The sequence below is a fragment of the Elephas maximus genome, chromosome 18, assembly GCF_024166365.1.
Source record: "Elephas maximus indicus isolate mEleMax1 chromosome 18, mEleMax1 primary haplotype, whole genome shotgun sequence".
Lineage (NCBI taxonomy): Eukaryota > Metazoa > Chordata > Mammalia > Proboscidea > Elephantidae > Elephas > Elephas maximus.
The window spans coordinates 77,302,993-77,315,032 of record NC_064836.1 but is presented as its reverse complement, the minus strand read 5'-3'; positions in this window follow the sequence as shown (position 1 = coordinate 77,315,032).

Sequence of the window (12,040 nt, the reverse complement as noted above, 5' to 3'; positions counted from 1 at the left end):
AAAATATCTAACATATTTCAACATTTATTCAATATAAGAATTATTAGTGAAATTTTTTTTTTTTTTTCATCCTGAGACTTCAAAATCTGGTGTGTGTTTGCCCTGCCTCTGCATCTCAGTCAGACTCACCACATTCAAGGTGCTGGGTAGCACACGTGCCTAGCGGCTCCTCTCTGTCTTTAGGAAGTCCTGTTGCTTTAAGTCACCTATATGGTTCATGCATATGAAAAGTTCGGGAATTAGGGACTTTAGATGTGCAGTCACAGAGTGCCATGTGAGAACTGCTAATTTCATGGAGTAAAGTGGTAGCATAAGAGAAAAACACATAGTTCTTGGATAAATAACTTTTTCACAGTGTTACCCTAAAAAGCATTTGTACAATTGAATGACTTGCTTTTTCCAGCAATACATTCTTAAAAAAGATAATAGCATAAAAGTAAGTAACCACTTAAGAAATATAACTTAAATTTATTCCACTGTCGTAAAGAATATACACCCAGCTTTATTACCTTTTGTCATACTCATCAATTTTCAGATTTTTTAGATTTGATTTTCCATTAAGAATGAACAGCCTCCCCCCCCCGCCACCCACCTGCACCCTGTTGGAATAATAAAACTATTATTTCAATAATTAAACTATTATTTCAATTAATCTTGTTCTGCATTGGAGGGCACAGTTGAACTAGGACTGTGTAACCTTCACTCCGACTTCCAGTAGGAGAAAAGTGGGAGGCACTAGCAGAGAGCTTTGAGGTAGACTGCTTTTTACTTAGCTTTGAGAATCATGGGAGGTGGTCTACTCTGAATGTCTTCATGGTGCCCTTGACACTAAAGAAGCTGTATAAATAGCAAATAACAGTTATGGAGGAGAATCTGAGACATGTAAACTCCATCCAAAATGAATCAGTAGGGGCATGAAAAATAAACCCCAGGTCCTCAAATTCACAGCCCTCAAATACTGAGCCTATAAAGAAATAACTAGGGGTTCCATAATTATTCTACAACTTGTGTATTCTAAATCTCTTGAGTAATTATCAAAACTAAAAATTACACGTTACAGTAATCACAACTAGCAAATTACCTGGAATTGCTTGCTCAGCGAGTGTGTTTCTGTAACCAGGATTTATACATAAAATGACTGCATCAGAGCTGTTTATAACGGAGTGCTTGTTCTCATCAACTGGTGTGAAGACTTGACTGATTCCTCTAATTTAATTTTCTTCAGCAGCACTTCGGGTTTAAATATTACCTGCCTCAGTGTGTAACCCAAACAGTTACCCTATTCTTGGAAGAAAGCAGTTTAATTATACTGATAAAATGGAATACTGTATTAAAATACATGCATATATATGCATAAATTAAAGAGCATTTTCTTCATTCATGTTATTCCCTTACTAACCTTGTTAATTTTTTTTGTTATAAAATGAACATTTCATTGTCTTCTAAGTGTTTCACTGAGCAGTGAATTTAATAGTAGAATCCACTGATGGCTATAAAATGTCTGGGCGGCCTCAGTAATAGTTGCGTGCTGAAGTACTCACTGAGGATGTGTTTAGATGGGGCCAAGTCTGTATGTTCTTCCCTTCGTCTAACTCTCCCTTCCAAAACACAGGGACAAGTGAATGATTCTTATGGGTAGACCCTATTAGAAGCTGAGCATTTTGTCATCTTTTCGCTCCTGGCTGTGAGCAACTGGGAAATCCTGTGGGATCTGCTTGGTGGCACGGTTGTGTCGTCTTCTTTCATCTCGTGTTTGGCACTTACGCAATATATACCTTCCATTTGCATTTTTACTTGTCAGCTCTGTCAGAGCCCTGGTTCATAACCTCTTTTGGGTCACAGACACCCAGACACCTTCATGAACATATTAAAGATCTGCAAGTTCTTCTTCTCAGGAAGACGTGCATCAGCACACTAACAATTTTGTAAAAGGCCCAGGAAGAATTAGTGATGCCAAGAAGCCGACTGGGAACTGGTCCTGCTGGAGGGGACTGGGTGTGAGAAGGGATGCCAGCGACTGAAACAGCACTGTCTGCCTTGCTGTTGTTGTTAGGTGCCGTCTGGTTGTTTGCGACTTACAGTGACCCCATGTGACAGGGTAGAATTGCCCCATAGGTATTGCCTGTAATCTTTAGGGTAACAGATCACCAGGTCTTTGTACTGAGGAGCTGAACTGCCAACTTTTTGGTTAGCAGCCAAGTGTTTAACCACTGTGCCACCAGGGTTTCAGGGTAACTGCCTATCTTGTCTGTGGACATTGCAGTAAGGAATGAGGCTAGAGTCAGCAAGCAAATAAGAAGGAAAAGGGATCTGACACCTTGTATGTATGGCATGCGTTTATGTGTTATGTGTGTGTGTTTCGTCTGAGGTATTTCAGATTTATGGCACATGAGTAGTTTGCTTACTGGATTATCTTGAAAATTATTAATGTGATTCAGCTAAGTCTTTTTTAAGCACTTGTATTCTCCGTTGCCCCAGTTCCTTTATGTATCTACTTTGGTTTGTTTATCAGAAGACAGAAGGCCATTCCCAGTCGCTGTTAGAACCCTCCTAGAATCATCTTCGCCCACATCCCTCGGATCTTTCAGGATTTTGTTCTGGGCTGCAGCCGAAACAGTCACGGTGGCAGAGGGGAGTCCCAAGCTTGTTGCCATCTCTGAAAGAAACATGCTTTTGAGTAAATCCTGCTGTCCTTAGTTCTCACCCTAAGCAGTTGTAGCGAACTTTTTGTTGTTGTTGCTGTCAGCAGTGGATTAGATTGCTGTCTCTCTCCAAGTTTAAACAACAGCGGCAAAAAGTTGCAAAGAAGTCTTCAAAACGGGCAGTAGGCAAGGCCTGGCTCATTGTAGGAAGTCCCCTAGCTGCTCACCACACCACAGAGTGAAGGAAGAAGGCCATTTCATGTAAATGAATGCAGTGATGTGGTTAAGCACATCAAAGCTCTTTGTAAAATGAAAATTAAAATTGTTCAGACTGTCTTCATGCTTACTGCTTACTTAAAAGGCTAGATGACTAATTTAGCCATTTGTTAAGAAGACTGATCATTTTAACCTGTGAGTTCATCATACTTTAAGTGGTTAAACGCATTTTAAATAATCTGTCGTACATTTAAATATTAGAAATATGATATGCTTCTCATGCTGTCTTTTACTACTTCGATAAGGTAGTATTGAACACATTTAGCACAGTGAAGTTTTAGTCCTGGTGGCGCAGTGGTTAAGCGCTCGGTTGTTAACCGAAAGGTTGGTGGTTTGAACCCACGAGCCTTGGAAAAGATTACAGCCTTGGAAACTCTATGGGGCAGCTCTCCTATTTGCTGTAGGGTCTCTATGAGTCAGGAATCAACTCAACGGCAACAGATTGGTTTTGGTTTGGTTTTCATGGGCTTTGAAAGAGGAAGTCTCTTCTCTCCCCACCCCTAATCTCAATTTATAACATCTGGTTTTGACTACAGATGGGGGAGGGGAAAAAAAGACTTACATCCTCATTCAGCCTGCTCTTGTCCCCAAACAATTTGATTTCTGATAATATTTCTGTTTTTATTGTAGTCTGTAAGGGTCAGATGTTTTTGTTAATGGCTTACAACCAGAAACCTGAAGGTTGTGCCTAATACGTTTTACTTCTCTGAACGGTTATAATGTACATGCTGTCAGCTCAGAGTTTTGGATAGAGTTAGAATTAATCATTCCTTAACGAAAGCTTGAAGGAAAGAAAATATTGTTGAAACCCAGGTGTTTTTGTTTTATTTTAGATACAAAACAATAACAGACCCATTTTCTTCATCTCCTGATGCTGTTTATTTTATTTAAAAAATTTTAATTTATTTTTGCTTTTGAATAGCTAATAAAGTCACATGAGCAAAACTCAAGCATGCTATAGGAGTACCTGTGTGCTTTTAATATGTCACTTTCTTGTTTGTTTGCTTTTACATTTTAATTAAGGCTTCACATCTCTTTTTTTCCACAGAACAATTTCAAGTAGCATTTTTGAAAAATAGATGCATTTGTAATTTGCTGAGATTATTCTGTACATTTGTTTGCCTATCAGGAAATCCAAATTTCTGCCTGCTTCAGATAATGTGTGTGGCCTTAAAATTTGGAATGACCCAAATGGATATGCTCTTCATACAGTACCTGCGGACCCCTCAGTAATTAACCACTGCCAGGCTCCTACCATTGTGCCGTTAAGCTTCAATAGGTAAATGAAAAAGATAGAGCTTCTCCTTCCCATGATTCCCCTCTCTGCTTTAACCGGCATGTTAGAGAATGTCCAAGGAAGAGGGAAGGCGCCCTGGTGGCACAGTGGTTAAGTGCTTGGCTGCTAACCGAAAGTATGGTGGTTTGAACCCATCAGCCAGCTCTGTGGGAGAAAGATGTGGTGCTCGGCTTCTGTATAGATTACGGCCTTGGAAACCCTATAGGACAGTCGTACCCTGTGCTATAGGATCACTCTGAGTTGGAACTGACTGGATGGCAATAGGTTAGTTTTTTTTTTTGTTGGTTTGTTTTTCTTGTTTTAACAAAGAGGGTTTCATATCCATGAAAATCAAGATGTAATTTTACATATATTGTTTTGCATACTTATTTGGATATTTGAAAACATTGTAGGAAACTGAATTTTGGTTTAAAATCCTGAGTTTATTTTCTGAGGTTGATAATTGACTTTTTCTATGGAAGGGAAATGGATTTAAAAAAACATAGTATTATGATATTCACTATGAAAGTTGAAAAAGGTGAGCCAGCATTCTTTCTGATATTAGCCTCAGTACGTGTACTTGACAGTGTCACGTTTAGCTTTTGGAGGCCAGCCTTGTCAGATTAGTAGCTGGTGCGGAGTCCGTCTCCTGAGGCCCGTAAGCTTCTGTTTCAAGGATTTAATGTTTAAGAATGGAGCAGAAGTCTCTTCCTCCTTTTCTACGCAGAGAATGGAAGGAGATGTATATTTTACACACACACGCACACATACACACCTATCCACATATAAATATGTTCTTATATATATATTCTTGAAGCCTGGTGGTGCAGTGGTTAAGAACTCAAGTGCTGACTGAGTTGAATCACGAGCCACGCCTTGGAAACTCTATGGGGCAGTTCTCCTCTGTCCTGTAGGGTCTCTATAAGTCGGAATCGACTTGAAGGCACACAACGACAGCAACATATATATTCTTACTTATACCCGTGTATATAATACAGTGAAACCTGTGAGAGAGAACCTGAGCCTCCACGGGACTGTCTTGTTTTTTTGGATCTCACAAGTTTTTTGCCTTTGATAGGATGCAGTTACTACTTTTCTGTTCTATTTAATAGAAATTGTTTATATTTTTCTTCTCTGGCAGTTTCTGCCTTACATAGGTTTTGGCTTTTGCAGGTTTTACTGTATAAAGAAATAACAATTAGATAAATGGATTCACATGGCAGGTGCTTTTGTGTCTGTCTGGTTTCACTCAGCGTTATGATGGTGAGATTCGCTTTGATTGTTGCATGTGATTGTAGTTTATTTGCATTAAACAAGCAAACAAACCCAGTGCCATCTGTTCAGTATTTCATTTTTTGAATATTCTACAGTTTATTCACTCTGCTATTGGTGGACATTTGAGTGGTTTCCTTTTGGATAATTTTGCTGTGAACTTTCTAGTTCAGGTCTTTTGGCGCATATATTCCTGCATTTCTTACAGAATGGGATTGCTGGCTCGCAGGGTTTGCTTACATTAGTTTTGCTACAATATGTGTATACGTTTTTAACATTTTATTTAAAGTATATTTTTATGATATCTATTACTAAGTTTCTTGGTCATTTAAAAATGGTTTATGGCTTATTGATTAGATCCAAAAAAAAACCCCAAAACCCAAACCCATTGCCATTGAGTCGATTCCGACTCATAGCGACCCTACATAGGCCTGCGTTCCCAAGGCTGTCTCTATGGAAGCCGACTGCCACATCTTTCTCTTGAGGAAGGGCTGGTGGGTTTGAATGTCTGACCTTTTAGGTAGCAGCCGAGCACTTAACTGCTGTGCGCCCAGGGCTCCTTATTGATTGGATAATTCACAAAAAGTATTGCCCATTTATATTGGGGACGAAATTATAGGAAATGTATAGTTTCATTATAACTGTTAGTTCCAAGACTTGATTGTAGCCCCTAATTGGTCTGTGACATTAGGTCTACCAACCTCTTTGAGTCTATAAATGTGAAGGTAGAAATAAATTCGTTCTAAGCTTTCACCTCTACTTTTCTGTGTTTGTTTTGAAACAGCCTAAAGGAAGGTTTGAAAGTGTTCTTTTCCTAATATCTGCTAGGTTGAGATGGGGGTCGGGGTCAAAACCAGCTGTGAAGGTTAAAGTTTGATCGTATCATAGCCAAAATAATGAAATATTACGGGAAACGTGCATACATCTGTATGGTTTTTGAATAAGCAAGTAGGATTTTTAGTAATAGGCTAAATCACGTAAAAACAAAAACCATAACCATGCTAAAATAGTGGTTGTTTTTCCTTTCCATGGTAACAGCTGGCAGGAAGTTCAGTAGGAATATTTGAAATTACCTTATAACACTGAAGTTTTTACTATTCTTATAATTTGATATCTTGGGATTTTATGCCCTAATAATAATTCTTTGTGTTTTGTGTTCAACTTTCAGTTTGAGGTAAATAGATTAAATGTGAACCACTGTCTCTGGTCTTCTTTTTACTGTTGGATATATATATGTATGTATGTGTGTATATATATATATATATTCCATTCTTAATCCTCATGGCCTTTCTTGAATATAATCAATATTTGCAAGTCAGTTTCAGAATTAGGAAAAAAATGAGCTCATGTTTCCTAGATGAATAATGACTAGTTGTTAGCAGCCGTGTGTCATTTATTTTTGTGATGAGCTTCTTTTCACTTTTTGTTTCATCTCTTTCTCAAAACGTGCAGTGTGTGCCTCGCCGACTCATTTAGCTGTGATTAGAGGCATTTGGAGGTGCCTCAGGGTGAGACGTCCGCACTCTGCAGGATTCTGAGTTGCTTGAGAGGCTGGTGCCTCAGTTACCAGTCTATGGACTGGAACTGGAAGTTACAGTAGGCATATTAGTGAGTTTTTCACTAAGTTACTCAGTTCAACAGATTTCTTTTTTTTTTTCCCATCGAGATGTGCCGTTATTTTTCTTTTGGTCTGAAAATGCTGTTTAATGACAAATGGGTGATAGGTTTTGTGGTAACGTCTGTATTAGCTTCCCAGGACTGCTGAAACAACTTGCCGCAAACTGGGTGGCTTAAAGTATCAGAAACTTACTGTCGCACTAGGCTAGAAGGCTGAAGTCATAGTATCAACAAAGTTGGTTCCTTGTAAAGGCTGCTGATGGATAGTCTCTTCCATGCCTCTCTCCTGGCTTCTGAGGCTTGCCAGCTGTCCTTAGCATTCCTTGACTTGTAAATGGGTAACTCCAATCTCTGCCTGCCTCGTCACGTGGTGTTCTTCCCTGTCTCTGTGTCTGTATCTCTTCTATCTTCTTGAAAACACATCAGTTATATTGGGATTTAGGGCCCACCCTACTCCAGCATGACCTCATCTTAACTAATTACATCTGCAAAGATCCTATTTCCATTTAAGGTCATTGCATTACAGGTACCAGTGGTTAGAACTTCAGCATGTGTTTTTGAAGGACATAATTCAATCTGTAATAACACCCTTATAGGTGAAACAAATGGGACTTCTATATCAGTTTCTCCTATTTTTGTTGTTAAAAATTTCAAGTTCCTTTAAATGAAAACATCTGGAAAGCAGTGGTTTGTAGGATACCTTCCTTCACCAACTCTTTCATATTCAGAAGACTTGCTTGTTCACATCCCAGTTTTCCAGAGGTCCTTGGTTTTCTTTACCCTGGATTTATTACTCAGAGCTGGCCTCTCAGAGAGTGCTGCGGATGCATGTATTCTCTGCCAGAAGGGTCTCTTTCTGCCGTTCACTCTCCTCTCGGGTGCCAGAGCGAAGCAGCATCACGCTTCGGATCCTGCAGCTAGCTAGCTGCTCCGTTCACACTGCGTCCGTAGCTCCCTGGCTCCCTTCCAGCCTGTGGGGTTGCGTTGTCACTCCACCACAGGCTGCGCCAAGATCTTTCCCTCTTTGACGAGGGGTTCTCATGATAAAATTAGTTAGCTGGGCTTCACTGACATTTGCAAGGATCTTTATGCTGGTGGGATAGGCAGGGTGGCGCTGATTGCCCTTTAATTATTAAGTTACACAGAGATATATAGCAGTGGGAGAAATCTGTTCTAGGAGAGAAAGACGCTCAGTGGCATTTGAAGAAGGTATTTTTTATTTTCCAGCTGGCAGGTCTTTTTATTTTTTTTGTTTTCCTTTGCTGATCAATCGTAGCAGATGGAGTCCTTGCATTTACGAATTGAGAAGTTAATGACCCTGAGGGGGATTACTGAGACAAGCGAATTTGCTACATTTTCAAGTCAGGCTTAGGTGGGCCACCCTACACTGAGCTTGTCCTGTGTGTGCCCAGTTTCTGTTTCCTGCAGTAGGAGAAAGCCGAGAAGCAGCAGCCCTCTCTCCAGCCTCTCACAATTTGTGAGCCAATCAGATAATTTAGTTCTCCCAGGCTAGATATGTGGGGTGAGCTGGGGAGTGGTGATGAGGGCATTGTCACTTCGATGATGCTGATATTTACAAATGTGGAAAGTACAGATTGTCCCGGGACAAAACCATCAAGGACTAGGTTTTTAGGGTTATTGAGTTTTTTAGGGTTATTGAGCAAGAGGGATGACAAATGGAGGTCCCACAAGTAATTGCCCTTGAGGTGTGTCCTGAAGGGGAAGCTCAGTCACTTGAAAACAATGATGTTCCAGCCCAGTAATGTTGTTGGCGGCCTCCCAGCACATCAGCAGTGTGAGGAGAGACTGAGAGATGTGTGGTTTGGGAGAACACAGTGGGATCTCTGTCATAAATCTTTAAAGAAGTACTTGGATCTTGAGGCTGCTTTAGCTGCCGTTTTACCTAGATGCAGAAAATGAAACATAGAGGTTATTTTGAGGTTCCTGCTAAACCATTGCTTGACAGATGTGTGAAACTTGCATACGAATCACCTGAAGATTCTGATTCCGCAGTTTTGAGGTGGGGCCTGGGATCCTATATTTTTAACAAGCTCTGAGGTGATGTCTGTGTTGCTGTCTGAGGACCCGATTTTGAGTATCATTGTTAGACATTTTTGTTCTTGGCCCTAAAGCCCACATCCCCAACCCACTGCCGTCAGGTCCATTCCAACTCCTGTGACCCTTTAGGACAATGTAGAACTGCCCCATAGAGTTTCCAAGCTGTAATCTTCATGGAATCAGAGTACTACATCTTTCCCCTGTGGAACAGCTGGTGAGTTTGAACCACCAACGTTTTGGTTAGCAGCCGAGCTATCACTCGTTCTTCTGTATATTTTGTCTTTCTGCCTTATACTTGAATTTGAAAATGCTATTCACAGTAAAGAAACTGTACTTCATTGTTCCCTGTGATACCTGTGATACAGTTGCATTATGCTAAGAATGGAGGCAGTGGTCGTTCAGTTGTAGAGCTTTTGCTTTGTCTATGAGAGCTGGGTTTGATTCCTGGCCAGTGCACCTCAAACACAGCCACCACCCATCTATCAGTGGAAGCTTGAGTGTTGCTATGATGCTTAACATATTTGAGCAGAGCTTCCAGACTAAGATGGACTAGGAAGAAAGGCCTGGCGATCTCCATCTGAAAATCAGCCAGTGAAAACCTTATGGATCACAACAGTCTGATCCCATCATGCATGGGGTCACCATGAGTCAGGGGTGAATCAACAGCAGTTAACAACAACAACATGGGAAGAACAGCGATAAATAATAGATATTAATATGATCTTGATTAAATCTGCCAGCTAACATACTTGAAATTTGTTCTGATCAGAAATCAAATAAGAGCCTCACAATGCTATTTGCAGACGTCTCTACATAATACCGTATTCACTGTGTGTGACATCAGACAGCTGTGTCAAAAACAGATTTTGATACAGCAGATATATTCATACTTCATAGAAGTTAACAGAAAAATGCATTGCTTAACTGCAGTCCATTATGCAGTGTATCCAGTGGAATCAAACTGGGCTTCTTCTTGAGAGCTTTGGCAGTGTCTCCTCACCCAGGGAAACACCTAGGAGAATGTCAGCTGGTGACATGGTAGTTGGCTGGTTATTGGTAAGGTTATGTTTTGGGTTGGCCACCTTCAGTCCAGTATTCTATTTTAGGTCGTGAAAAAAGGATATGTTCCTTTAATACACTAAATATTTATCTGGTGAATCATTTCTGGAAGCGAGGGAATTACTGTGGGATTTTGAAATGGGAACACATCTTTTCAGAAGTGTATCAGCAATGGGATCTCCAAGTCTGTTTCAAATGGTAACACCCCAGGGGCCGAGAGTCAGCCAGAGGAGAACATCTGCTTCGAGACAGGCTTCAGGCTTGTGGTGGTTCCTCTCTGCGCGCTATTGTTTCCTCGGTTTGTTAGACCTAGGTTATATCCCTTCAAGAACGCAGGGAAAAACACTCAGAAATGCGCTAATTATTTTACAAAAGTGAAATAGTCTTCAACAAAAGCTTTTAAATTTGGATAAAGATCGTAGTCTTCCTAGTTGTTAAATTGTAACTTTTGATATATCTTATTGAAAGTGGTTTACTTTTTCAAGCTCCCTCCATGTGCGGTCTTCCCTGACGGAGTCCTGGTTTGACATGCCGAGTCTCTGCACCCTCTAGCCCTGTGAGCAGATGGGTAAGCCTGGGTGGGAAGGCAGTCGAGTATTTGTGAGCTGGCCTGGCTTCCCCCCAGCCTCTTCCCATGAGCGCAGACTGCTGAGCCCACGGCATGTCATATTGCCAGGCTGGCCTGCACCTAAATGCCTCGCTTCTGCCTGGTCTGCTGCTGTCATCTGGCACGTTCATCTGTCTTTGCTCTGCCCTCCTAAATCCGTTCTGAGAGGCCCACAGAGCTGAGAACATTCTCCATTTAGCTCCTCTGTTCCGTTGACACCCTGAATGTACCTCACTCTGTGGTCGAAGAGTGAGTTTTTAATATCTAAGCACTCACTTAGTCTGTGAACTCTCAGAGGGCAGGAGCCAACCTGTTCATCTTAGATCCCCAGTGCTGATCATAGCAAGTCATCAGAAACGATTAAAGTCACTGCAGTTCCATATCTATAGGTCACAGTGCCTGTAAATATAAAATCATTTTGAAGCAAGGAGAACTGACATTTTTGCAAGCAACCTAGACTTTTAGGCAGAGAAGCAGCAAGCTGTGTCAGGAGTAAGATGTGCCAGAAAACGAGAGTGATTAGCTGGTGCTGCTTGTACCGCCTGACCTTTGAGCAGTATCTGTAGTTTTTTTTTTTTTTCCTTTCTTTTTTTCAATATTTAATTCTTTAAGAAATATTTACTGAAGCAAGAAATAAAATTTGTACAAATTTGTATAGGATTCCTCTCATACGAATGTTTAACTGAAATGTTAAACATGGTTGCTCCTTCTTAAATATTAGGATTTCTTGTTTATATCTCCAGGAGAGGAACGGTGACTTATTCCAGTGCTGAGTGTGTAAGTCAGTTTGTGCATCCATTGAATTACCATTTCCCTAAAAACAACTGTTGAGCAGACAGGTACAGTGACCTCTTCAGCGATGTTTTTAAATGTCTTCTCAAGATTATTCTAACAATGGTTCTGCTACAGCTGGAGACCAAAAGGAATTATGCTAAAAAAACACATCGGTGTGTATCCTTCATTGTTGATAAGTAAGGGATTATTAATAGAGCTTGACTTTCCAAAGGCAACCCCAGTGAATAGAACTAGATGAGCCAACATCCAGGATGATTGGTTACCTAGGCACGTGTCACATCTGGCTAGGTTAAGTCATCTTCAGGAAATACGTGCTTTAAATGGCAGCTCAATTAAAGACTCTGCAGTAAAGTCTCTAAGTAGTCCAGGTCTTCGCTTACATTTTACCTGCTTAGAGTAAAAGGGGATTCTCTGACTTTGAGTATTTAAGAACTGGAA